This window comes from Serinus canaria, chromosome 1A (genome assembly GCF_022539315.1).
Source record: "Serinus canaria isolate serCan28SL12 chromosome 1A, serCan2020, whole genome shotgun sequence".
Classification (NCBI taxonomy): Eukaryota; Metazoa; Chordata; class Aves; order Passeriformes; family Fringillidae; genus Serinus; species Serinus canaria.
Genome location: NC_066314.1, coordinates 23,956,502 through 23,982,955, shown reverse-complemented (window position 1 = coordinate 23,982,955; position 26,454 = coordinate 23,956,502). Strand labels below are relative to the sequence as shown.

At 42.0% G+C, this 26,454-nt stretch overlaps 1 protein-coding gene and 1 long non-coding RNA gene across 5 annotated transcripts in view; both read left to right on the top strand.

Moving 5' to 3' along the window:
* Window positions 1–3,842: 3,842 nt before the first annotated feature.
* On the top strand, window positions 3,843–15,815 carry LOC127061348 (uncharacterized). The gene is made up of 4 exons (XR_007780845.1): window positions 3,843–4,116; window positions 4,331–4,478; window positions 8,735–9,036; window positions 15,497–15,815. It is a non-coding gene; the product is annotated as an uncharacterized LOC127061348 (long non-coding RNA).
* Window positions 15,816–19,744: 3,929 nt separating this feature from the next.
* Window positions 19,745–26,454, top strand: part of MET (MET proto-oncogene, receptor tyrosine kinase) — a 90,128-nt gene continuing 83,418 nt past the window's right edge. Inside the window, exon 1 of one of the 4 annotated variants that reach the window (XM_030238030.2) lies at window positions 19,745–19,842. The gene's annotated coding sequence lies outside the window, so the exon portion shown is untranslated. Of the gene's footprint in view, window positions 19,843–19,998; window positions 20,115–20,469; window positions 20,606–26,454 lie in introns of those variants that run through there. The other 3 variants (XM_030238032.2, XM_030238033.2, XR_007780620.1) reach the window with 3 other exon arrangements.

Sequence of the window (26,454 nt, the reverse complement as noted above, 5' to 3'; positions counted from 1 at the left end):
TTGTGAATACTTTGCTCTACACTCTGGGGGTTGCTATTCCCTCTATGCACATTTCATTTAGGCAAAGGAAAGAAACTGAATCAGACTGTTTGCTTGGGTGTAGCTACTCTCCCACCGTGCTGGCCAAATTTCCCTTGTAGGCTTAGAAAAGCAGCTAAGGGCCAAGCAGGCTGTCAGACTATTCTTTACAGTTTACAACTGCACGGGTACAATTGTAAAGCACATTGCATTATGTGAAATACACACTCACACAATCCAAGTAACTGAAAAGCTCTTTGCCTCCAATTACCACCTTCACAACAGGAACTGTTTTTCAGCTGACTCCTGAAGTCCCAAATTAACATCCTTAAAACCTCAATTTAACACTAGAGATAGACACAAAAAAATCTTCCTGCTTTCTACATTTCTGCATGTGAGTATCCCAGAACCATCTGCATCTTGGCAGCACTGAACTGTTTGAGCACACATCTTTCATTTAAATCTTAGCAGCACTGCTTCACACCCTGCACCACAATGATGTGGCCTTTGCCCCTCCTTTGAGAGCTAACCTGGTAATCAAAATGCATTTAATCCTAAAACCCATGCTGTGATAAAGATGTTGCTATTCTAATTAGTGTTCTAATTAAGTACCTATTTTGTACCTATTTGGGATGGCAGGGGTGCTTTCCTGTCAACAGAAGTAAAACTGCAAGAAAGCCATATGCAGCCAGATCAATGGTCCAGTTCCATCAGTATTCCCGCCAGCAGCAGCAGCCTCTGACCTTCCAACTTTATCAACCAGACTGCAGGGTCATCTACATAAAGGCACTCTCAGTTCTTCCCATCTGAGGATGCTTCTGATCACATGCATAAATCATTCAGAGAAGAGAGAGACTTCCTCTCCTACATCCTACATGAAAGCTCAAAATGCTGCTCCTACACTGATAATATATATTTGATGCCAAAAAGAAGTAAAAGCACAATAAGAAAATGGGCAGGATTACCTTGGAAATGGGAGATCTGAATCCCATCCCACCAGACAAGTGGTAGGATCTAAGTGTTGACCCACTCCCTCAAGAGAGCCGCTGGACTGCCAAGCTGCCAAAGAAAAAGAGAAGGAAAGATCCCCAGATTGGTTACAAGAAACAAGATGGTGGGACCCCAGCTCTTAGCATAGCCTAGGAATCCAGACTTCCAGCCCAAAGGGGTGGAAGTATCCTGGACATGGTATCTTCCTATCTTCTGGCATCCTATCCTGCCACGCTGATCTCATATGTGATTCTATATTTTAAAATGTAGCAGCACATAAGCTTTGGTAAAAGAATACAAGCTTTAATTCTAAGAGCAAATATTTGTACTTCTGCTTCTAAGCACTATGGTATTTGACATTGTTCAAATTAAAGTTCCAAATGTTAATCTGAGGCTCTAGTTAGAGTACAATGAATACAAGCCTTCTTCTTTGCTTGCCCAGTGACCTTAACTATTCTCTCCAGGAACAAAAATTCTTCCCTCAGATGTGCCCATGATTTCTGGCTCACCACATAAGTATTGCTGTGATAAATCCAGTAGGAACTTGCTTGACATGTGTAAAAAGACTGACCATTTCTCTTTCTTGTGTTCAGCTATACATCATTTCAGAGTAAGGGAGTTTGGTGGGGTTTTTTTATTTGATCACTGATCTTTTACCATGAAAAACCATAATTGTTAATTAGGCTGGGTTTTGTTATTCATGCTGGTACTTTCAAACTCCAAAAGTTAGCTTAATTGGATTAGGGTTCCTAAGGGAGGATTCGAATAATTTAACAGCAGAGTTTCAATCACAAGAGTACAGTAAAGGCTCTAGCATGTCAGATAGATAGGTCCACTCAGCCCAGTACTGTATCTGAGAACAAGCTAACTTCAGAGGACTGTGAAAGGATGTTGGAACAGGGTAAGCACCATGTAATACCCCTTCAGCCTCCAACATTTTGCAGATGCTGAGCTTCAGTTTGCATATAATAAATAAACCTTGGCAGGTCTTTTTCCTTGGGCTTTTTAGAAGAGAAAAGTCATGCTAAGACTGGAAAATACACTGAGGAAATGAGATAAATATCAGAGTTCTGCTAAAGTCAATAGATTTACATTTGAATAAAGCCGGTAGTAGAGAAAGAAATAAAGGTACATATTAAAGTAGGCTACGGATAAGCAGAGGAAATCATCTTAAATGATTAAAGAAACAACAGGAATATGCCCTGGTATTGTTTTATTCATCTTCAGGTTGACCCCAGCTTCAAAATGTAAACCGCAAGTACTCTACAATTTTTCTTCACACTGCTGAACAAGTATACTCTTATTTCATTTCAGCACATGTGGCATTGTTCTAATCATATAAATAGTAAGATCCATATCAGTACAATTTGCAGGTATATTCAGTTTGAAATCAAGCAACTACCTCTTGGATATGATGCACACCCTATTAGAAAAAAATGCTGCCATTTATATGTATATATATTAAAGAAATTATAGTAGAATAAGCCAAAACACCTCAATGTATGTAATCAACTGACTTTTGCCTCCCATCAACACAGGGATGCACCAGCAGTGTGTAACACCCCTAGCAAAGTTTTCTGTCCACTTCTGCAAAGGGAGTGTGATGGTGCTGCCATGTCCACGCTCCATTCCCTACTCCCAGCAAGCAGGGAAGCACTGAGTGTGCATGGTTTGTAATGCAGTCTTGGGTGCATTGTAGCTGTTTGGAGGAGAAAGCAAGAAGCCTGGCAGCCAGGGTGGGACAATCTGTGGTGTCCTCAGAGTACTGGCTGGGTCTTTGTCAAGTACTGTGCCACTGGTCTGGAGAATTCTCTGCAGCCTGTCTCCTCTTGATGATACAATTGATTATTTTCTTACCCTTTTTCTTGAGAATTATATGAAGCAGAGCTGTAACCAGAAAAAACAAAGGATCACATTATGATGGATATTATCCCAGGAAAGTGATGGAGCCACCATTAAGGGGTCTATTTAAAAGTGTAGCAGTAGCACTCAGGCATGTGGCTCAGTGATGTACTTGGTAGTGCCTGGTTAATGGCTGGACTCGATGATCTTAAAGGTCTTTTCCAACATAAATGATTCTATGGCACAGAAATGAATGTTTTAACTGTCATAACACAAGACCAAACTTTATTGTCCTCCTAAAACTCTTTGTATATGCATTTGTTCAAGTTAAAAAAAATCTGAGAAAGAAGAGTATTTGAATTCTGAATGTCTTAGGAATGTTATAATCCTAGGATTTGCCTTCACCATATTCCCTGTGTTTCCAGTCCTGAGAGGTGTTTCCAAGCTAGGTTTGGCTTAGTTATACAGAGCACTGACAACAGAGCTAAGGAGGCATGGACTATAAGAGGTCAAAATACTTAATGTTCCTGGCAATCTTAAATTCATAATGAAGCTTGTTACAAGAAGGGCAGTTCCTTACTGCCAAGAACACTGGTAATTAACTTGTTTGGTGGAAAACACAGAGATGTTCAGTCCTGGAACAATTCATCAACTGCTGTCTTCTGAAACCATTTCAAGAGTCTTAGCCCAGTTTCCATTGAACATGTTCAGACCAGAAACGCTGTCACACCTTGTACCTTCTCATATCTCCCTTGACCAGTTCCAGAAGGGTCATCCTTCTGCTACAAGAAATTTCTGTCAGAGCGCCTCAGTTTATTGGAGCAACAGTGTTAGGGAGAATGTAATTCTTCAGTAAGATAAGTTCATACTTAGAACTTATCTTACTGAAAAAGATAGCTTCAGGGAGAAAAATTTAAAACAACCCCTCCCTGAATGAAGATAACAAATAACTAAAATTTCTAAACTTCTTATGCCTGAAATAATGTCTGAAATAATTCATGTTCACATCCCATCTTTCTTGAAGTAAAAAGAAAAATGCTCTGTAAAAAGCAAGACAGAATAGGAAATCAGAAAAAGTCCTATCTACAAACTTAAATACATCATTACAGCTGAAACTTAATCAGAATTTTAGCTGTACAAAAAGCCAAGAAATAACAATGGCAGGGGTAGATTATGTACCTCTATAACATAAGAGGTTCTCTAGTCTTCATGTTCAAAGCTAAGCTATTTAAACAGCCATCTAGCAAAATCCCTTCCCTTCATCAGGTAAAAATGTATATGTATATGTGTGTATGAGAGTGTTTGGAGCACTAAGCGTAAAGGTAATTTCAAATAACAAAGTATTGTCTTGTTAATGTGCTGATGACAATGCCCCCAGTCCCACGCTGTGCTTTATAACACTCTCTGTGAAACAAAGTGTTGTAGAAGTTTCTTCAGTTTATTTGGGTGTTGCATTAACCAGTGTATTTGTGTTTTGCAGTGCTGGGAGCAGCTAGCCTTGAGATGCAGAGCCACTGCCCAAAAGAGAAGTCAGCCCCACACAGACTATGTCCCATGCTGTGACACCTCGCCTTGCAGCACAGCCACGCAGCTTCTAAGTGCCTTGGGCCAAACCTGCTCCTTACCAGGTAAGGTGTGCTCCTGGGGGAAGGTAATGGAAATGGTGGAACCTTCTGAGGGTGCTGTTATTGGCACCTTACTTCATCCTGCCTGCCTGGGAGGTCAGCCACACCAGAGCACAGGTCCATGCATCCCCCCACAGAGCTGCTGGGAAGCAAATACATGCCAGTTCTGAGAAATGCCAAGGGAAAGCTGAAGCTGCAAGACAGCAGTGCTGTGAGCAATGTTTGATATCTGCTCTCAGAGGATTACTGCGGAATTAATCTCTTCAATTAACGCCTTTGTGGGAGGTACCTTTTGTAGGACTTTGAGTAATGACTCAAAATCATTACATCCTTCCATTCCTAGACTTTGTGCTTCGAGCAAGAAGTGCAGCCACAAGCTGATTCCAGCAGCCTTGAGAAAAATAATGAGACCAGTCAGGTTATCTGGCAGGTTTCCCCTTGGGTTCCTTATTTGCTGTTCCTTTTATATGTAAGTTTTTTTTCCATTTGAGTATCAGTCCATGTGGCTCGCAGGATGGGATTCACCTGGTAAGAATGCTAAATTTCTGCTGAGAACATGCTAAAAAGTGGAGTCTGAAGAAGTCAAAATGATTGCTCTCCAAAAGGCCCCATCTCTCTTCATTGACTACAGAGGGGATTTGGCTAGTTTATATTACACACCAGCCTTTTGCACTCTCAGAATTAGGTGAGGTAAATTTAATTTTCATCAATTACAGGAGCTTGAGCTATATGTTTTGAATTCTGAGGTGATAAGCTCTACGAGAAGCAGCTTATCAATGAAATTTGGGAGTTTATGTCAGCTTAAAAACTCTGGGGGGTATCAACAGGAGGCAGATCCAAGTCCTTAGTTTCTTCTGAGCCCCCTGCTCTGTCATTATTCCAGGTTTTAATCTGAGCATGTACTGAGCAATCTTCTCACTAATAACTATTTCAGCAAATACTAAGCACATTAAGGGTAATAATAGCAGAATTTTCAGAAGGTTAATAAAATGTTTACCAGAATATCCTGTGAAACCACAGCAGTATAAACCAAAGCTCTTATTCAAATTTTAACCCTCAAGTCCACCTACACAAACCAACAAAAAAAATTTACCCTCCTTTGGAAGTACTTTGAGAGCAAGTGAATAATCCAACTGAATACTGCAGTTAGACCTGTTTTGTTTTTCTTAACCTAGTATTTGCAGTGAGGATGCTGACTAACTCAGTCAAAATCTGATAGTCTGCTACTATTTTCCCATAATTTCCCTTGAGGGATAAACAGGTTTTTTTCCCAAATTGACTGGGAAAGCACAAGAGTTAGGAACTTCACAGTCAAATACCTGCAATAAATTTTAAAGACAATGAAGAAACCACTGTGCACATGTGGGTGTGCAGTTCATAACCAGCTTGAATTAATTTGTCATCTGACACCTGAGTGACCAACTCTCAGGCTAGCTTTGAACAAAAACAAACTCCAAAAGAAATTAGTACATTCTAAAAATCTGAAATATGATATTAATTTTAAGAAAAATTAATTGGTTTTTTAAATATTTGTTCTTATGGGCTTGTGGGACTGACATTAAGACATGGTGGAGCTACACAAATGTTTTGAATACACTGACAAGGATGATGTTCCAAAAGGAAACTAAACAGATTAGGATTTGCCAACTTGAAAAAGTGACAACCAGAGAAAAATGTAAGGCTTACAAAGAAATCAAAGTATTACAGGGGGGGAAATGTAGGGAAAAGAATATTCATTATTTCTTAAAATACAGGAGAGGAAAACAAACGAAATGACAAGGCAGAGAGGTTAAAATGTACAGGAGGAAGTGCTGAAGGGTTTTTTCCACACAGATTTTAGTTAAGTAGTGGAACTCATTGGCAGAGGACACTGAAGGCCATATGTGTATGCAAGTACAAAAGAGGACAAGAAAAGCAGATGGAAGAAAAGCCCATCAAGAGCAATGAAACAAAACTCTGAGGAATCAGAAACTGGCTCAGGAAGAGTTCTGGGTGCAGACTGTTGGAAATTGATTAAGAAAATAGGGAAAATTGTATGTTTGCCTCATTCTTGTGCTTTTCCCCAAAGCATATGTTTTGGGTGGCTCAGAAGTTTGAAAGGTTTCTTGGACTTCACTCCTGCTCCAGTGTAGCAATTTTTATAAACTTATGTAGTCAGCATCTCTACCTCAATCTCCTTCATTCCTATGACTACAAACACTTTCTAAAATTTCCCAATGAAACCATAGCTTCCAAGTGCCTTTTGTCAAAGCTGGTGAATTTTATAGTATGTCCCAGGTCCATTCTTGTCAAGTTGTCTATCAGGCCTTTGTCTCCACAAATTCTCCAGTTTGGTCATATTGAGAACTCTGATCTATAGTTCTTGATACAAGCTTTGGATATAAGGAGTCGTTCCCTTCACATGTGTTTTTTCTTAAACACTATGAAAACAAAATCTTTTTTTAACAAATACAAAATATGTGTCTAGTGACATTCTTCCAATATCAAACAATCAAATTGCAGTAATGAACATGCATTTTGTGAATAACAAGTATGGTGAAAGCAATTATTAAAATGAAACAGAAAGCTTCTATTAGCAATTTAAAAACCATATTTGATGGAATGCATTTTTTAACTAGCCAGAAGTGTGAGTTTGAGAAAGATGCAAGAGCTAAAGCCAGAACAATAAGTCAGTGTTCAGCCTTAGAGATGAAGGAAGTATGAGAAACTTAAAAAGAAACTGAGAGCTGGTAAATAGGAAAAAAGTAATAAATGCAAATAAATCACAGCTGCAGAGGGAATTAAAGAAAGTTAAATGTTTGATGATGTGAAATCTAAGTAGTTTAATTCTAAGTGTTAATTATTTCAAGTGCCTTTTGCAGCATGCTGAGTTTAGTGAAACAGTATGAATCACTGTCTAGCCTTAAATATGAACCATAATGGAGTTTATTTCAGTGATGGTGTCTGTTTTCTGACTTTTCTACTACAGCAATCCTCAGGCACTGGTTATTTGGGGGGTTGAAGGTCCTTTCCCAAGCTTCTGTACAGCACAACAACTCATCTTTCACAAAGGTTTTCATTCCTGAGGTTAAATAGACAGAAGTGCCATTTTTCATTCCCCTAAAGGGAAGAGGTGCCTTGACACAAATATTGATATCAATGCTTATTACAGCTGCCAACAGTTTGGTCTCAGAATGGATCCATGCTGCTGATCAAGCTGCAGCAATGTTTTACTGGAGCTCTGCTTCAAATATTGGTCCCTACATGTATGGCATTTGAGATCCTGGTGCTGTTCTTGGTAAACTCAAAAAGCAAAGACATCTCTGAAGTTGCCATAATATGTCTGGGGTTTTTTTTCTCATGCCTTGACTCACTAGGGAGTCACTGCTAATGTGCTGAAGGAATGATTCAGATCCTTCAGGAAAAAAAGAGAGTCTTTGGCTCTTTTCACTTTTCATTGATTCTTTGGATCCATAGTAAGATCATGTCTGTATCAACAGAAGTTTTAAATGTTAACAAAAATTCTGTGGTAAGAAAATAGCTATATTTTGCCATGAATTACAACTCACACTTATGCCACTATGTAAATAAGGATGATAAAATATGATCTAGATATTATCTCAGAATCCACGAGGTGGCAGTGTCATAGTTTTCTTAGTATTGCATGCTAAAACATTATTATTATTTTTTAAAACATTCTATTTTATGATATCACATATCATGATAATATTTATCACCTCAGACTGAAAAATTTTGGGAATTATTTGACACGTCTTTCATATCCAAAACTTGTCAGGGAAAAATTATTTTCCTAAGAAAAGGCAGAAACTGTTGTATAAAGACATGGAGCTAGCTTCCTGTAAGGCATCTGTCTTGGTCTTGGGTGTTCAGTGTTGGGGTGTCTACAGAAGCTTGTGAAGGATTCTGAACTCAGATGTGATTATATCCTGCAATCAGAACATCAGATCCAAAAATCAGCCAGTCTTCCAAACCAACTTTCCTTTACAGTGATAAAGTAAAAAACAAAGTGCAATTTCTCCCTATTTCATTTTTATTTAGAAAATATTGACTTTGTTATTTAGCAAAAATATGAAACATTAGGCCTAGTTTTGCTCATATCAGATCTCTTTAACAAAAAGCTCCTTATCTGGAAAACACAAAATATGTCCCTATGTACATGTAAATATATCTGCATTATGTTTTTTAAAATAATAAGGCTGCAGAACTGCTAAGAATATCTAAAGGGAGAAATATGCTTGTCCTATTCTACTCTTCCCCAGGAAACACCACATCCCTATTGTAAATGAAGGAAAAGGTCACGAAGAATTTAGCAAGTGGTTTCCTTTGAATTCCCTGGCTACCAGTGCCTTTGCACCCGCAGTTTGCAGGCTGGTGTGCTCAGTCCCCAGGGCTGGGGCTGTGGCCATCTCCCAGCTGCTGGCTCTGTGCCCAGTGGAGCCGGGTGGCCCGCACGGAGTTGCCGTCGCTTTGCGGAGATTAATGTGATTGGATAGATCACATCCATCAAGATCCCTCGCATTCCCAGGAGGATGATTAATTAGTGTAATCTTATTTAAACTCGGTATGTCAATTTCAATCTTTTCTACATCCAATATGAGCTTTCCTCCCTTATTCTATGAGCCCTTCAATAAACACCAGGCAGTGTGGGGCCATGAATACACAGAGCTGTTAGCAGCAGAGCTGGTGCTGGGATTTCCTAGCTGCTGGGATTTCCTAGCTGCTGGGATTTCTAGCTCCCTCTCTGAGCAAGAGCTGCACAGTTGGCTAACTCAATCTGCCACCACCTTCCAAAACAACTGGTTAGGCTCTGTAGCAGCTATAGTGCTCTTCTTAAAAATTCATGTCTGTGACTGTTTCTCCTTCTTCTCTCCTGACCACTCCTCTGTGTGATCTTTGCCCCTCCTTCTCCAACTCTCCACGTGGCTCTGACTCTTACTCCCTTTCACTGTTCTCTCTCCTGAGATAATCTTGCCCACACATAACATCTCAGCTGTTTGCTGACTCTTTGGCCATTCCATACTAAGTTGCATGATGAAGATGACCACCTTGAAGCGCTCACTTACAGGTGTCCACATGTGAGCTGGCTACTCAGGTCACACTGTGTGGTGGTGTCACTTATACCAGCAGCCAGGTCAGGAAACAGGCAGACATCTAAAAGTGAGCCCCAGCATACACAAGACACACTTTACCCTTCTGAGTCAGTCTTTCATCTTCTCTGAACATCTTCCATCTCCTGCAGCTCAGGTCAAACCTGGTTAAGACAGAGCTTTCAGCCTTCCTCAAAGCTTTGTCACCTGTGTCCTGCTGCCACCTCAGACCAACCTGCATACACCCACACCTGGCCAGTCTCTAAATCACAGGTTATGTCTGAGGGAGATGTCTGTAGCCTTTCAAACCCATCTGTAGCCATCCAGAGCAGTGGCACTCAGCTCTAATACTGGGCAGGGGGATCAGGCAGAACCAGTTCTGCATCCCCTCAAAAGGCATGGAGGCAGGTTCCCATCCAGGACAAAAGCATGCAAGGTTTGCACTCAAGATGGTGAAAAATACATTAAGGTTTGATTAGGATGTCCCTTACCCTTGAACTTTCAGCCCCCTGCTCCACACAAAGTAAATGTTTATAGGCAGTTGGAATTAGCAGGATGTGAACAGTAGAAGAGAAACAAAGTGTTCAGTGATCCAAAATGTCTGCAAACTCTTTGTGTCCATTTAAGAACTATCTTCAAAACTACTGTGACAGAAGTAGATCAAGAGGTAGCTATATCAGGTATCTCATTAGCCATATATTAAATGAAATTTTAATAAAGCTAAAAAATAATAAATTAATAAATTATTTTTTAAAATAAATTTTGTTAATTATCACAACTTTGAAATTTTCCCTGTATATTTTGCTACACTTTTAATTTTAACAAAAAGACAGAATTCTACTGTGTGGTCTAATGCTATCTTTCATAATGAGAAAAAAGCCTAGAGTCAAGAAATTTGGGATAAATTTAGGAGCTTTGTAAGTGTTGGGTTTTATGTTTTTATCTGTGGATTTTGTTTGCTTTCTTTCTCCAAAGCAAAGTGGTCTGCTCCAAAATCTCTTGGACAATACTGGAGATAACTCAGCAAGAATATTTCCATTGAGAGTTCATCTAAATTAATTAGTTTTGAAAATTCCATCTTTTGCATTTTCCTGGGTACTTCCCTCATAGCACTTCAGGCAAAAAACAGCTGGGTTCTTCTTGTCTGACTACCTGTCTAAAACTGAGACCCAGATGGGAAGATATCCTACATTTTGAATCAAGTGTATGAACAAAAATGAAGTGATTCATATTTTAGAGTATTGATTTAAATTCTCAGAGGTTTTTCTCTCTGTTGCTGTTTACTATAAAAGGAGACCAGACTGAGATCCTTGGGCATCTCACAGGGCACATGAAGTGATCTGGGTCTTGCCTGGGTGAGAGGATGTCTGAGAGCCCACCTCTGACACAGAAGCCACCCCACAGTGGGGTGATGGGGCTGGAGATCTTCCTTTCCTTCCTAGAAAGCAGCAGCCTTTCCTTTTTATCTCCAGTCACACCTCCACCCCAGCCACTCCCCTGACATGTTTGGGTTGAGATTAAGCTTGTCTCCTGATTAATGCCAATAGGATGTGTGCAATGAGACACATTGCAGCCTTCTAAGATAATGTTAACAGTTATTACATCATAATTGTCATTAATGAGCACTAACACATACCAGCAAAATGTTTGCAATACATTTTAGCTCTCAGAAAAGCATCAAAAGCTGCTTTAAGATGTAAAAGATCTGTCTAGCTTGCACATTCCGAGGAAATTGAAAACCCCCAACAAATAGCCATTCCCACACTGCCCTCAGTGCAACTCCTGAGAGTTTCTCAGCCCTGTTCCTCTGTTTCTCTGGGGACTGAGAGAACAGGCTGAAGTGACCTGGATGCTTTGAAGCAGCCAGGTGACCTCACAAAGCAGCTGGACCAAGGTGACCAAGGTGACTTTCACATGGTGACCAGGATGCTCTAGGCAGATGATCTAAATAATTCTGATTTCTTCCCTGTTCCTCATGAAATGGTTGCAGACAAAAATCACTGGATTTCAAACAAGCAGCTATGTGTGCAGCCAGATAAATAAGTTACTAATGTATAGATTAACAATAAAACATTGGCAAAAGGATTATTTTCAGAATTAGCATCGTAGCTCACGGTCCCAATTTCAAAGCTGTGATTTTAATCTTATTTCACATCAGGCTTACCTTTCTGACCTATTTAGGCATCAAAAAGCCCCATTTCCTCTAGGATTTTTGGATGGTCAGAAAGATAATTCCACATAAGACCTACTTTCATCCCTAAGCCTCTCTAGAGACTTCCTTCCTGTCTTAACTTAGTCAAGACAGTGTTTTTCTCTGTTCCTCAGTTCCCTATCAGTAAAACGAAGCTAATATTACTTCCCAGTAGTGACTTTTGGTGAAGACCAAGACAGCAGGAGTTTGAGATGTTCTTCAGTATATTAGCATGGGAGACAGTAATAAGAGGGAAGAGCCTATGTAAAAATGAAGAAAAGAAGGATAAAAAATCTTTCTACTATCTTAGTTCAGAGTCAAACTTTGGGAGCAAACGTGGGAGTCAATCAGAGCTGGATTTGTCCTGATGGTAATTGCAGCTTTTTATACGATCATTTAAATTGTCTGTCAAATGAAAATATTTCTGTATAATGAGCACGCTATTAAAAACACCCCTGCTAAAGTGAGGGCAGACACAGTCACCATATCTATGAGGGACTGGCACAGATTCCCAGCTACCACTGGGCCTGGAGAACACTAGAGCACAATGCCTGAGCCTTCTGCAGCCCTCCGCAGCAGGCTGGACAGGTATTCAGAGTGAGTACCGCGATTTAATTTGAAAAAAAGCATCAACTTCCAGTCTCTCACTTCTGATGTACTCATTATACAGCTAAATCTCCCGAACTGTCCTACTGATCCCCTCTTTCCTGCTGCCCACTTCTTGGTGGGGTGCTTTTGTTCCTTCTTAGAGATAAAATTAAATCTATGAAAGTGACCAAAATCAGTAAGGTGTTCTTACAAAACCCACGTTTTAACTTTGAATTTTGCCTTTGTTAAAAATCTCTCAGCAGATAGAGGGAAGTGAAACATAAAATTACCAAGTAATCCTTTTTGGTTTGGCTCAGTATTTCCTCCAAATTCCTTGTTTCATTTGATTTGAAAATGGTCCCAAACTCAAAGTTAAACTTTAAGCTCACCCGAGTACTTGCTGGTATGTTTAAACATGCTTTCTCCCTGTATGTTACACAACAGTGCTATTAGCTCCCAAAGGAGTACAAACAATAAAATTGTAATAATAGTATAAAGACACTCTGAATTTTTTCCTTGTTTGTTTTTCTTTTTGGTGAAGAAATGTACTGCTATCAGTATAGATGTTGTTAAGGACACAAATATTTCCTGGCTACATGTTAGGGGTGTGTTCTTGCCTAATTTAAAATTATGGGATTTTAACGTTGACTTCATTCTCCATAGTATTACATTCATAATCAGCACATGTGTCTAATTAAATAATGAAAGTTATTGAAAGGAATAATCTCCTACCAAGATCCTCATGAGTTGGGCTGTATCCTAAACCAGCCTTATGAAATAGAGCTTTTGGCAAATACCATATGCTTACATCATTACAGAATCAACTATGTTATTCTAAAGTTAACTTTGAAATGCAGATTCTTTAATGATAATGAACCAAATCCAAGTCTGAATTACAATAATTTGGCTTGGTAACAGAATACACTTCTTTATCTTTAAAAATGTATAAGAATAGGTATTGTACATAAAATGCAACACAATCTGAACCACATCTGAGAAACATCTCATATTTAATGACATTAAGTAAAAAAAAACTGTGAGATTTTAGAACTGTGCTGTAATTCTTCAAGGAGATGTAGAAGACAAATTTTACACACTCAAGGTAAAGTGAAAAATTTGACCAGGTTTTCCAAACAGACAAATATTTTTGTGCATAAGCCCCTGGATATGGGGAAAATATGATGATGACATTTAGACACAGCTCTTCAAGTCTAAGCATGTCAGGCAAATTGCCACTATAAACAACATCAGCCTGAGATTTTGCCAAAGACCTCCACTTTGGTAGTTACAGAGAGCTAGGACACAAGTTCCCAAGTCTACAAACACTTGTGTATGCAATTGATTTCATTACCAACCATTCCGAAATGCCTTTCCTTTCTTTCCTCATGACACATGGTTAATGTTATGCCAAGAAAATATAGATCAATACAGGATCTCTTTTTCTTCTGTATTCTATGGCATTTTATGGAAGTTTTACAAACACGGTTTCTGATTTTAAAGTGCTTTCCTCTCTCACACCTGCTGTGAGAGAGGAAAGAGAAAAAAAAATTATTGAGAAAAAAATTAAAGAGAAAAAAAATTATTGAGAAAAAGGCTTTGAGTTAATTTGAAAACAGGCAAAGTGCTATAAATACAAGTAAGAGCAGAAAGTAAAGGGGCTTTTTCTCCTTGAAACCTCTGTCCCACTCCTTGGATATAATCCTTACAGCAGCATTACCTCAAGCAGTAGCATTCTGAGATGCTTTCAGACAAAGGAGAAATCTGAAGGTGATGGTTCTCTTCCAGTGCACAGGAGTTCACCAACAGTATTACTTGTGCAAGTGGCAACTGCAAAGCTGCGTCATGACCTGCCAGGATGAGCACAACTGCAAAAGCCAGGCTACAAATGCCTGTGACACTCAGCATCACCTTACTTAGGCAAGAGCTTAATTTTAGGCATCTGATTATCTCTACTGAAGCTTATGTCCTCCAAAAGTAGGCTGAATCAGAGCTGTGTTTGCTCATGCATGCTCACACGCGTGTTAGCATAGTCACACCCTTCCCCTGCTCACCAGGTGCACACATAGCTGGAGGCAGGATTTGTTCCTGGGCTTTCAAATAGGCAGATTTTCTATTTTCAATGATCTGGATGCTATGCCCTTTTAAAATACAAACAGTAAACTGAGAGGGGGGAAAAAAAAGCTGCACCTGCATTACAAGAATCAGACTTAAAAGAGATGTTAGGAAACTTTCTAGCAGCTAGTCAAAAAATAATCCTGGAAATATAAAAATCTGAGAGATTTCACTACTAAACAAAAGCAACAGGTCTGCAGTTAAAATAAAGGGGTGGTGAAGTTCATTTAAAATGTACTAAAACAACATCAAGAAACAGTTATGCATTTTAACTAAATGTGCAATAGTGGTGAACTTATGATTATTATACAGAGCGATTTCTTCACTTTGTAAATATTTTAATTCTGAGTATCATCAGGTTTGTTTTCAGTTATGCAAACAAATCTACTGTTCCAAAGTGACACATGCATGGTACTGGCTTTGGATTTTGTCATGAAGCAGTTCATGCTGAGCTATACTAGAAAGGTTCTCCACAGCATGTGCTGGAAAGCCTTTGCTGCTGCAGTGTGAGCTCAGTGAATGCACCAAGGGCTACTGAACTCCATCATTTTCAGGGACGTGAACACAAAGACTATTCAGCTTTCCATCCCTGAAATGGTTTCTTGGGTTTGTATGTTCAGAGGTCCTCATTCAGGGATGTAATGTATTTCAACACCACTAGGAAAGGAGGCAAGGTTCTGGTGGGGAGCAGTGAGATCCATCCCATCTCCTCCCCTGCCTTCTGGAAGGTGAGGTGCCCCCTCCAGTTAAGCTGATGTAAATCTCAGCTGCCATGAGCCCACCCTCCTCCTGGGTTTCTGACCTCATCCTTTTGCAGCACTAGCACTCACATTACTGCATAGCAGATGGATTTGAAGAGCTAATCTATCTGTAAACTAATCTTTGTTCTTTTGAGTGATTAATTTTGCCTGGATTCCTGAACTTCATGTACCAGTTTCCCACGTGATCACCAAGGCTCTGGGACTGGCACAAAAAGGACAGAGAGCCATGGCAATCCAGACTTCTGATGTAATAACCCCATAAACCTTTTCCTCCATTTTCAGGAATTACACTTGAAGCAGTCACCATTTGGATTTTCGAATGGCCCAGTTGAGGAGTTCATTTACAAGCAGAAAGACAAACAAGGAGGAAAACCTCATCAACTTAAACAAAAGATTTCTCTTTGCTCAGAAATCACCTATTGTCCAGAGTGCAACAGGTGGAAACACCTTCTGTTATGATCTGTGTTTCCATACAAATGGAGAACTGCCCAGGGTAGCCTAGTGGTTAAAGATTAGGACTTCTAACTGCAGACTTCTATTCCTGGCTTTGCAAGGGACTTTTGCAACCACCAGTCAGAGGCTGAAATTTCTTCCAGTGACATTGTTGACCCTCTTACAAACAAACAGAATGTACTTATTTAGTTTTCAGAAGCTATGGGCTTAGTTAATAAATGGCTAGATAATAAATGCCATAAAATGCAGTGATGATCAAATCTTTGGAATCTGGAGATCTAAGTAGCAATGGTGATATTTAGCCCGGTTTCCAGAGAGGCAAACAACACCATGGGCATTTTTTTCTCCCAAGCCCAACCCCCAGTCAACACTGTCTCCCTGCCCACTGTGTGCTTTTTGAGCCCAGGAAAGACAGTGAAAGACAGATTGCATCAGAGTGACTTGAAGGGACAAAGTAGTCACAGGAAAATGTGCCTCAGGCACAACCCCTTCCCTGAGCTGCCCCTGGCATTTGCAGCCAGGCTGCCTTCCAGTGAATAAGGGTCTACAGGAAATACAGCTACACATTACCCCAGCAGGCTGTTGCACTATAATTTTCCCCTTGGATCACTGGTCTGTCAGGCAGTTGAGCTGGGTGGGTTCACCTAAGGCCCTTATTTTGTTTATCAACCTCCAGAGAGACTCAGACTCAGCTATTCTGAGTCCCTGTTGCAGGGTTCTGCCACAGGAAGGTACCTGATACCCACCACGATGAAGTTCAGCTCCAGAGATCTTTGTCTTGTGTGTTCTTAAGCATTAAATTAATTCCTTTCCGCTGTCTTGCTCCTTCTGAAATCATTTACTCATGAGTAAGCTCCACTAAGTCAGAAGTCTCTGGAGCCTCACAATGACATTTGCATTTTATATTTGCTCCCAAAGGTGTGAATGACTGCAGCAGAGGACAAAGAGTAAATCCTCTGATGGTACCATATAGCTGTGGTGCCATGTAGTAGAGTGTGATTCTGCAGCAATGCACAGTAGATTCGTGTTTGATTCTGCACTTTCAGAAAATGTGGTTAGATCCAGATTTGCAGAGGTATTTAAATATATATTTTCCTTTTTGAAATTAAGTATAAATTGGATACAAAGGTCTATAAACTTCATTTTGCTACCTGTAGTTATGATGAATAATTTCTCAGGTTCTAAACAGAAGTCACAATGAAACCCATAAAACTGAAGTGGACACTTTGGTGTGTTGAAATGCACTACTGCCTATGCACAGAAGTCATCCTGTGTTTTCATTCTTCAGGTTTGCACTTGAAACTTTAACTTCAATACAGCCTTGCAATTCATTTTTCTAACTCTGTTTGTATTCTTGGAAATGTGATAGGGTTTGCTCATCAGCTTCCTATCTCAAAACACGTCAGGGCTGGAAAGCATGTGCCAATACATTCCCTGGTGTGTTCCAGTTCTTTTACTGAACAGATCACACTCATAGACCCTCCTTCACACTTCTGAATTGTTTTTTCCAGTGCCGTCAGCTTTCTAAAATGTGTCACACCATCTTATACCAGACTGAAGAGGATCAGCTCCTTTTGGACAGCAGAGGGACATTAGGAAAACCTATAAAGATGATGAATAAGAAAGTAACAGTCTCTTTTTCCCCCATAACTGCACCTTAAAGGTACTTCAAGTCTCTGAGAAGTTGTTCACGGTGCACACATATCATTGCAAACATGATGAAAGGAGTATTAGATGATTATCAAAGCCTCAGTGCAGTGTCACTGTCTCATAAAACTAACCCAAAATAACATGGCATCAGCCATGGTCAAAATGGAAAGGAAACATCTGTTTCTCCTTTTTATGTTAGTGACAATCCATTTGTTAGCTTTAGAATAGCACAAGCTGTCCCACTGATAACAGCCTGGGCACTGGCTGAGCAGGTGCACAGCGAACTCAGGAGCAGCCTAAGAACAGATAACATGAGGGGCTGGCCTTAGGATGAACTCCGGATTGAAATCTTTTTCTTTATCACTTTCTTTCAAAACCTTTAAGGCAGATTCTTCCAATCTGCTACATGGATGCACAATAACTGACTGATCACTAATTGAAGCCCAGCAAGCAGTACAGTCTAATTGTAGCCATGCTGGGGGGAGGGACTGGCACTGTCTTCCTTTTCTAACTATTGTTGAGTATTAATTGAAATAAAGGTTACTGAAGTAAATTGACAGGTTTCCAGACACTTGAAAGAAATGAGATTACATCAGCATGAAGTTTAACAGACACAAGTGCTGAATTCTGCACCTGGGATGGGACAACACTGGATGTATGGACAGACTGGGGAACAAGAAGTTGGAGACCAGCACTGTGGAAAGGGAGCCAGGGTTTCTGGTTGATGGCAAACTGATTTCGAGTCAGCAGTGCCCTGGCAGCCAGGAGGGCCAACCCTGTCCTGGGGGGCATCAGACACAGCATCACCAGCCAGGCAAGGGAGGGGATTGTCCTGCTCTGCTCTGCACTGGGCCAGCCTCACCTCGAGTGCAGTTTTGGGCACCACTATATAAGGAAAATATATGCTAGAGAGCATCCAAAATATATGCTAGAGATCATCCAAAATATATGCTAGAGAGCATCCAAAGGAGGGCAATGAGGATGGTGAAAGGTTTGAGGGGAAGCTGTGTGAGGAGTGGCTGAGGTCACTTTGTCTGTTCAGCCTGGAGAAGAAGAGACTGACGGGAGACCTCATTGCAGTTACAGCTTCCTCTCAAGGGGAAGCCGGGGGGCAGGCTGCCCTCAATCACACATCTGGTTTTGCACAGAATCAGCTTATTGCTAGGTTAGATATCTTTATCATTAGTGCCGGCAAGGCCATAGGAAAGAGGAGACAGATAAATTGTGAAAGACTAGCAGAAGACTAACAGAAAAGTGGTTAACTGTTTTTTTAAAGTGTTTTGTTCTGTTGTACAGCTTTGTCTTTGTACAGATCCTGGTGACATCCAAGGCCTAAAACAAATACATACAATATTTAATTTTCCTTACAGAACATTTTGATGTGAGGTCTGACATTTTTCCCAGGGTTAATCATAAAACTGGGCAGTGTTTCTTACAGTTCTTTGTACTTCACTCACAAAAAACATTCATTGGTTTAAATGGTATGATTAAGGGGAGCAGAGTTGGGGCCAAAAAAGGAAGCAAGCAAAGGGAAAATAGATGTCTCAGTAACTTCTATTGGAATATGGAGCCTTTCACTTAAAATCTGGTTTAAATCAGTAGCTGCTGAAACTCGTTACCAGAAAAAAAGATGGATCCTTTGCTGCATGCCCCAGTGTTGAGACTTGCAGTCTCTCGGCAGCTCCACAAGTGTACATTGCACAGGCACTATTGCTGAATGACTCAGTTTCTCAGCACCTCTGAAAGATGAAGTCATCATCTGCTTTGCAAGCCTAGTGAGGGAGAAACCCCAACCTGTGCAGTTCAGTACCCTGTAGAAAGCATGTATGGAGCAAGACAGCTGCTTGACGGTCTATATAAACTGATCTCATTTGTTTGAATTACACGTGGATAGACATTTAAAGCACAGTCAGCACTGACACCATGATAGTGCAATATGGGCTAAATTTGTTCACTACTACACAGCCTAGGGGGGTCTCAGGACAAGCCTAGGGGTGCCCATATCTTGACCTCTCAGGGTTAGGCTTTAGCAACAGTCAGGCACTGACACCTGATGATGGGCTCCCAGCGGCTGGGAGCGAGGAGGGAGGCTGTGCCTGCACACCACTGGTACCCACTTGGCCTGAAAACGCCGAAGTGCAGGATAAGGTGCACCAAGGGTCCCCTCCTGGCTTTCCGCATCTGTGAAGTGACAGCCATCTCTCCTGCCCCCGGGCTTGGGTCGTCTGGCCGGGAGGGACGAGTGGAAGAAAGAAGGGGAGGGGGAGCGAGAGAAGGAGGCCCCCTCCCTCCTTCCCCCCACCGCGCACCCGGGCTCCTGCGATGTGGTGAGTCACAGGCAGGTCAGGACCGCGCCGGAGGGGCGGAGGGAGCGCGGGGACCGGCTGATTTACCGCTGGGAGCCGCCACCAGCGCGGCGGAGGCGCCTGAGGGAAGGGCGCGGAGAGCCGCCCCGCAGCCCAGGTGCCGTGCGGGAGGGAGGGACGCCCCTGCCCGCCGGGGCGCGCAGCCCCTGCCGCCCCCAGGTAGGGACAGCAGCGACAGCGGGGCTGGGGCCGGGGGGAGCCTAAGCCCGCGGGGCGGAGGGGAGCGGCGGAGCGGCGCGGGGCCGCGGAGGTGCGCCGGGCTGCGCCCCGCTCCGCCCCGCCCGCCCGGGCTGGGCCGGCTGCCGGGCCGGGAGCGCCGAGCCAGCCCAGCCCGCCGGGGCGCAGCGCTCGCCCCTCCGGCGGTGGTGCCGGCGCGCAGCCCGCTCCGCTCCGGTAAGGACCGGCACCCGTGGGGGGACGCGGGGAGCGAGGTGAGCCGGGAGCGGGGAGGACGGGCCGGGCACGGTGCTGCGCTGTGCCCCGCCCGGGAACTTCGCGGGAGCGCGGCAGCCGCCGCTGCTCTCCCGGGGCGGGCCGGGCGCCGCGGGGGCAGGTGATAGCGGTCGGGGCTGCCGGCTGGCCCCTGCCCCGGCCGGGCTCCGCAGGGCGCTCCGGGTACGCGCCGCCGCCGCCGCGGCGGGCTAGGGCAGGGCAGGGCGGGCAACGCTTCCCGGGATGCTGCGGGCAGCGCCCCTTGGCCGCAGCCCGAGCGCTGCCCCTCCCGCCCCTTCCCGCTCTGCAGGAGCGCGCCGCGGGGCAGTGTCCGGCAGCGCAGCCTGGAAGTTCCAACTCGGAGACGGTGGCTCCGCATTTGTGGTGGCCGGTCCGACCGCCTTCCGTGAGGCGCAGGGTGAGCCTGCGGGATTCCCCAAGTTGGGGATGTGTACTTTATGGTTGCGCGGCGTTCACAGTTTTCCTTGCGGTATGGCCTTTTTTTGTTGTTGTTGTTGATGGGGTTTGTTTGGGGTTTTTTCTCATTTTTAAAAGCAGAATTTGCTTCGAACGGTAAACAAATCGCAAAGGGCTCATATAATGGCATTCCACCACTGTTTCCATGTCAGCAGTAAATTATGTGGTCTTAGGCTTTATAAAACTGAATGCACTCCTTAGAAATTGGAAGTTTTGCACATACATCAATAGGGATTAATAATCAAATAGCAGTGTTGTTTAACAAACTGCGCGTTTGTAACCTGTAGGAGGTTTATTCAAGCTGCAGTGCATGCTTTTCCCAAAGAACCTGTGCCCTGTGTGATAGTTCATTTGCTTTCATCCCACAGGTGCTTTTTTCATTGTCCAGCTGCAAAAAGAGGATGGTGTATCTTTTTTGTTGTCTTTTTATTTTAGATCTGAGAGGTTTGGATTCATAATCAGGCAAGATAAAATGTCTCACATGTTTCTCAGAGAGCTGGTTAAATGTTTACAGATCATACACTGCAAGAGCAAAAAGCTAGCCTTTGGCAGGAGCTGCATGTTGAAAACAAAGTAACTTGGAGAATGACTGTATCACTTGTTCTTTGTGCCCTAATCCTTCTTCAGCACTGTATGCTTCTTTTTCTGTCTTCTAATACAAACTGAATCATTTGGAAACTGGGATATTTTGTAAAACATTCATCTTGCTATTTAGAGAAGAGAGAGTCAACTTGTGTGCCTTTTTGGTGGACAGGGAATGAATTGTCTTAATAATCATATGAGGATTTTCTCTTTTTTTCCTCTTCTTTTCCCCTTTTTTCTTTTTGTTATTTTTTATTCTTTTTTCCCTTTTATCCTCCTATTTTCATTTTTTTACTTCTCTTCAGAGGCCAACCACTGCATAGCAGTTCTTTATTGGTAAGCTAAAGTGCACATATTGTGGCTGGGAAGGGGCTCACAGACGTGTTATTTGCTCAAGTGTAGATGACAGGGCAGCCATAGATTGATGGGAGCTCACTGAGTCAGGGCAAGGCAGCCAGAAAACCAAAATTTAGCAGAGGTTCAATGAAAAGCTCATAAAAGCAAAACTAAGTAGCAAGTGTTGTCTTCCCAGTACTGCCTTCCCATCCTGATTCTCCTGCATTTATGGTTTTCTGGTGCCTCAGCTGATGACCTGTAACCTCTTCTTGCTTGTCCAATGCAATCAAAGGGGGCAACCCGCCTACTCTTCTTCGTCTATGATCTGCAAATGTCTGCTCTGTATTTTTCAATTCAGAGGAGACATTTAAAGCTTGCTGCTTCCCAAATCTGGCTTCCAGAACTCCAGAGACTAACTGGCACAGCTGGCTGCAGTGTAAGAGCAGCAGTCTTGCCTTCACAGCCACAAAGGGAACCTGATGCCGGCAGCATGCTGTGCTGGGGTAGCCAGAGAGGCAGAGCTGCAGCAGTGGGAGTCACAGAGCACTGGGTGATCTGCTTTGTGCCATGATTGCTTTGTGGTGGGCATGTGTCTAGACTTTATTTGCTTCAGGCAGAAAGCAAGGAGAAGTCCTCCATCTCCATCTGTGTTTGTGAAATATCTAGTGTAAGGGAAATCCTGCTTGGGTTCTCAGCACTGCACATAATTTCTTGAACAAGAAAGGGATAGGGCAGCTGAACAGCATTCTCTGAAACTACAGCAACACAAAATTCCATAGGGGTTACAAGAATCTGTCTGGTGCAAAGAAGAAGGAATGCATGCAGTGTGTGACACTTCAAACACACCTTGCTAAGATTTTGGGTGGCAACACCACCTTTGTGGTGGGCTCCTGTGAAACCCTGATGTCCAGGCTTAGGTCAGACAGCAAGGTACGTCCCTGTTGCCACCTTGCTGTCTGTCCTTTGAGCTGGTGGCACAACTTCATGTTTCATTTGGCTGTTACACTCAGCCATCATGCTGAACCATCAACCTGTGCATCTTGTCTGCTGTGGCCAAGTTGGTAATTTTGCTTCCTATGCAAAGGCTGTATTTGGTAATTAAACCTGTGCAACGCACCACTGGCGGTCATGCCACACTGCCCCAAGCAGCATGCCATCACCAAGGAGGCAGGGCCACAGCTCCATGAAGAGCTCTGAGGATGGCATCTCTCTGCTACAGCCAAGATAAGGAGGTTTCTGTTGTTCTCTTACAAAAAATGATGTGTTTTTCTTGGCAGTGGCTTTAAAAATCTCTGTCTCGTACATAGCGACTGATGCAAACATGTTAGCAGAAGCCATTTTAAATCAGTTTCCTTACCCAGGGGAAATGTAGCATAGACAGGGCCTTCAGGAAACGAATAATTAGGTGACCTTTTCCCCCCCAGAATATCAGGTCTGTTTTATGTAGAGCTGTTTGAAGTCACACAAATTCTCATTACTCTCCAAATCTCTAACCTTGCCTTGTTTAAGATACCTTTTAGGAAATCAAATCAGTGTTTCAATCTAATTTCCAAAGGCATTCAAACACATGGTATGTGTGCTAACTTGTTTCCTCTAGCATTAACAAATCTAGCAAATTGCCAAGCTATTTGCCTTGAGGAAAACTATGATGTTGTACAAGAAGATAATGTATTTTTTCCCTCCAATTTTAAACATTAGAGAAAGAAAAGAGAGGCAAAGTTATCAGACCACGTTTAGTCCAGGATATAACTCCTTTGAAGCAAACAGTGTTCCCAAGTAGATTGCCACGGTTTTTGATCTGTTCTGGGACTTTTTAGTCACGCTGTGATCTTTTTCAGTCACTTGATGTGGCTGGATGGTGACTGAGTCCTCTTGGCTCAGATGGACTTTCATTGAATTAGTTGCAATTGAGTATACCAAATATAAGAGTGGAAAATAGACGGGGAGATAAATAATTTGCGGGGCTTATAACCCTCAAATTTTAAGAATTTTATAATGCTTGTATTTTAAGGAGAGGCTGTGTACATGAGCCAGGCATAAGGGTGCATGTGGTGCAACAGTAGCAGTGAATGGTCTGAAACCTCTCCTCTGCCTCTCCTCCCAGCACACCAGTCACCAGGGAACCAAGTGCTCCAGAACATTTAATTTTTCAAGCAGTTGTCAATAACAGAAGATTTTCTGCAGTGCTGAGGAATTTAAAAAGCTTAAAAGTCCTAAGTGAAATGCTGCTTTTTCTGGGCATCCTACAGCTCTGAGAGTTTCTTCTGCTTGTCCCAAAAAAATTTACATGCAATTGTCCTTTTGTATGGAAGGCAGCAAAAGGTTCCTGTTTGAATTAATGGTAAATTTGATTGCAAATGCCTGTGGGAGGAAAATTGCCAAATGCTTTCAGAAGATTTTCATTTTGCCCAAGTGTTCACACCATGACCATCACCATGGTATTTGATAGCTATCCCCTTCATTGTGTACGTTGCAGCTTTAGCCTCACATTGAAGGGTTACACTGGCATATCTTTTTTCCTGTAGTCATACAGAAGTTACAATTTTTATGTAAGTTGCTTTCCTTTACTGCAGTTCCTTCATTTTGATGTTTATCCAGCTAAACAGTATCAAAATCCTTTTGACATGTATGGTTATCATTTCTGTGAGGGATCAGTGACCTAGCTTGATAAATTTAAAAGTTCAGCAATAAACCTAAATATGTGACATTTATTGAAATTCATTCTTTGCCATGGAGCTACTTTCTTTCAAAAGTATTGAGAATAGTAAGGGATTGCATCTGCAATTTGATTAAATCTACAGTTGTTACCATTTGCCTTCTGAAAATTGATTCCCTCCCCTCCCCGTCCCCCAGCTTGACATGTTTATTGATTAAAAATTCTGCACTGGCTAAGCCAGCATATATTTGTTAGTGTTTGTGTGCTTCCCATGCAAGTTCAGACAGGCTTTCAACTGTGGAAGCCAACTCTATTCCTAAACTATTGGAAATTGTAAGGTTCCTTAGCAATTGTTTTAAACTATATGATGACACATCTTTGAACCCCATTGTACGAAGGAAAAATACCTTCTGACTGGAGAGAGGTTTCCTGTTTATGTGTGTGTTTGCTGGAATTAAGCCTTCCCCTGTGTGTTGGCTGAGTATTTTTTGTAATCCAAAATGGCAACACAGCAAGTCACCTCCAGAGGGTTTTTTTTTGGACAGGATACAGGTCTTTTATTTTCAAAATAGCATGGCTCTGGAGTAGATGATGAAGCACAGGGGCCTCTCAGTTACACTTCTACAAGCAGACTCAGTTAATTGAGGAGGCACACTTTTAAAGACAGCTAGATTTAAGCAATAAGTAATTACTTTGTATTGACCATTTTATATGATGTAAGTTGTTCACTTCCCACACAGGAAGTTTTTTGCTTCAGCCAGATTTTCTTTCAGCATAAGGATATGAAATTTGCCAAATATATAATTTATTTTATAAAATGGCTAGAATCATAGCTTTGGTTGTGACTGAACAGTCACATAAAATTTTCTGCTTCTCTTTAGAAAGAGCAGGCCAGCAGGTGGCATCCAGGTGGTAGCCCTGCTGCAGGAGGATGGCATGTAGTACCTGAAGGGTTTTCAGCTGCTTAGATATGGGCAGGTGACCAAAAATATAGCACACATACTCTTGCCTCTTGGTATCTGGGGTATGTAGATTTGTGACCTTGTGGCGTGCCCTTGCACCCTACCTGCCCTAGCTGAACCTCCTCAGAGGGGAGAGGTGATGAGACTCAGAAAGGCATTTTGCCTACAATAGTAACAAGGCTGGACCACCATGAATTTAGGCAGTAAAGTTACAGTTATTTATGAAATACAGTGTTAAGGTTTCTGGTTTGCTTCAAATAATGCTCATTTTAAACAACTGTCTGGGAGAAACCTGGACTAATGGACTGATTACACCGAGCATTTGTTAGGGCTGAGAGCCACATGGCCCTGGTGTGGGATGTCCACACCCAGCCCCAGCTTTGCCGGCTGCTACCCCTGCCCACATCTGGCAGAGCTGCCCTCAGCTGAATTCCATCCCTTTATCACCCACTGCAAACACTCAGGCCTCCAACAACACATGTAGGTCTTAGGAAACTGGCTTTTTTAACCTGGTTTTGTGGTTGTGCCACTTTTTTGGTAAGAACCCTGAGCAAGATTGTGGCCCCCTGGAAGTTTTGCCACTGACTCTTCATGGACACTGGATTTGTTTTGTGTGTGTCTGCACCATATTTGAAAAATGGATTTCCTCTTCTCTGACTTTAATAGAAGGCTGATATATCTTTTTGACATAAAATTTTTCTAATTAATAGTTGTGCAAGTTGTTAAGTCCTGTAGGAACTATTTTCATCTAAATTTGGTGGAAACAAATCCTTTCTGAGCATGTTTCATGAGTTAGATGAAAACAATTTTCATCTACAATTAGAATTCCAAACTTACTTATTTAATGTTCCTTAATTAATGCTTCTTTTGTTTGTTTATTTTTAGTTTGTTTGAGCTGGATGCTGAATCTCACCTTTCTTTTACTTTGTTTTGAAACTAATCTAGCTAGTGAGTTTTCAAGCTTGGTAGAGGTCTATTGTGCCATGTAAATGCCTAGAGACATACATGACTTTTTATTGTTTTGTTTTTAGCTGTATCATAAATAAGAGTGTGCTTTGGACTGGTTGACCCAAACTTAATTACCAGAATTTTAGGACCATCACAGATATTAATTATGACATTGGGGTTTGCTTCTCCCCCCCTACACACCCACATCGTGGATGATCCTGTGGGGATAAAAGTAGCCAGTTTCCAAGTAAGCCCAGCATTTCAGGTAGGCCCAGAGACAAGTCCCAAATCGGGGGACTGTCCCAAAGCATGACTAGAAAAGAACAAACTGAAATAACTTCACAAGCTTCATTTGTCTTAGATACATGCTAGGGTAAC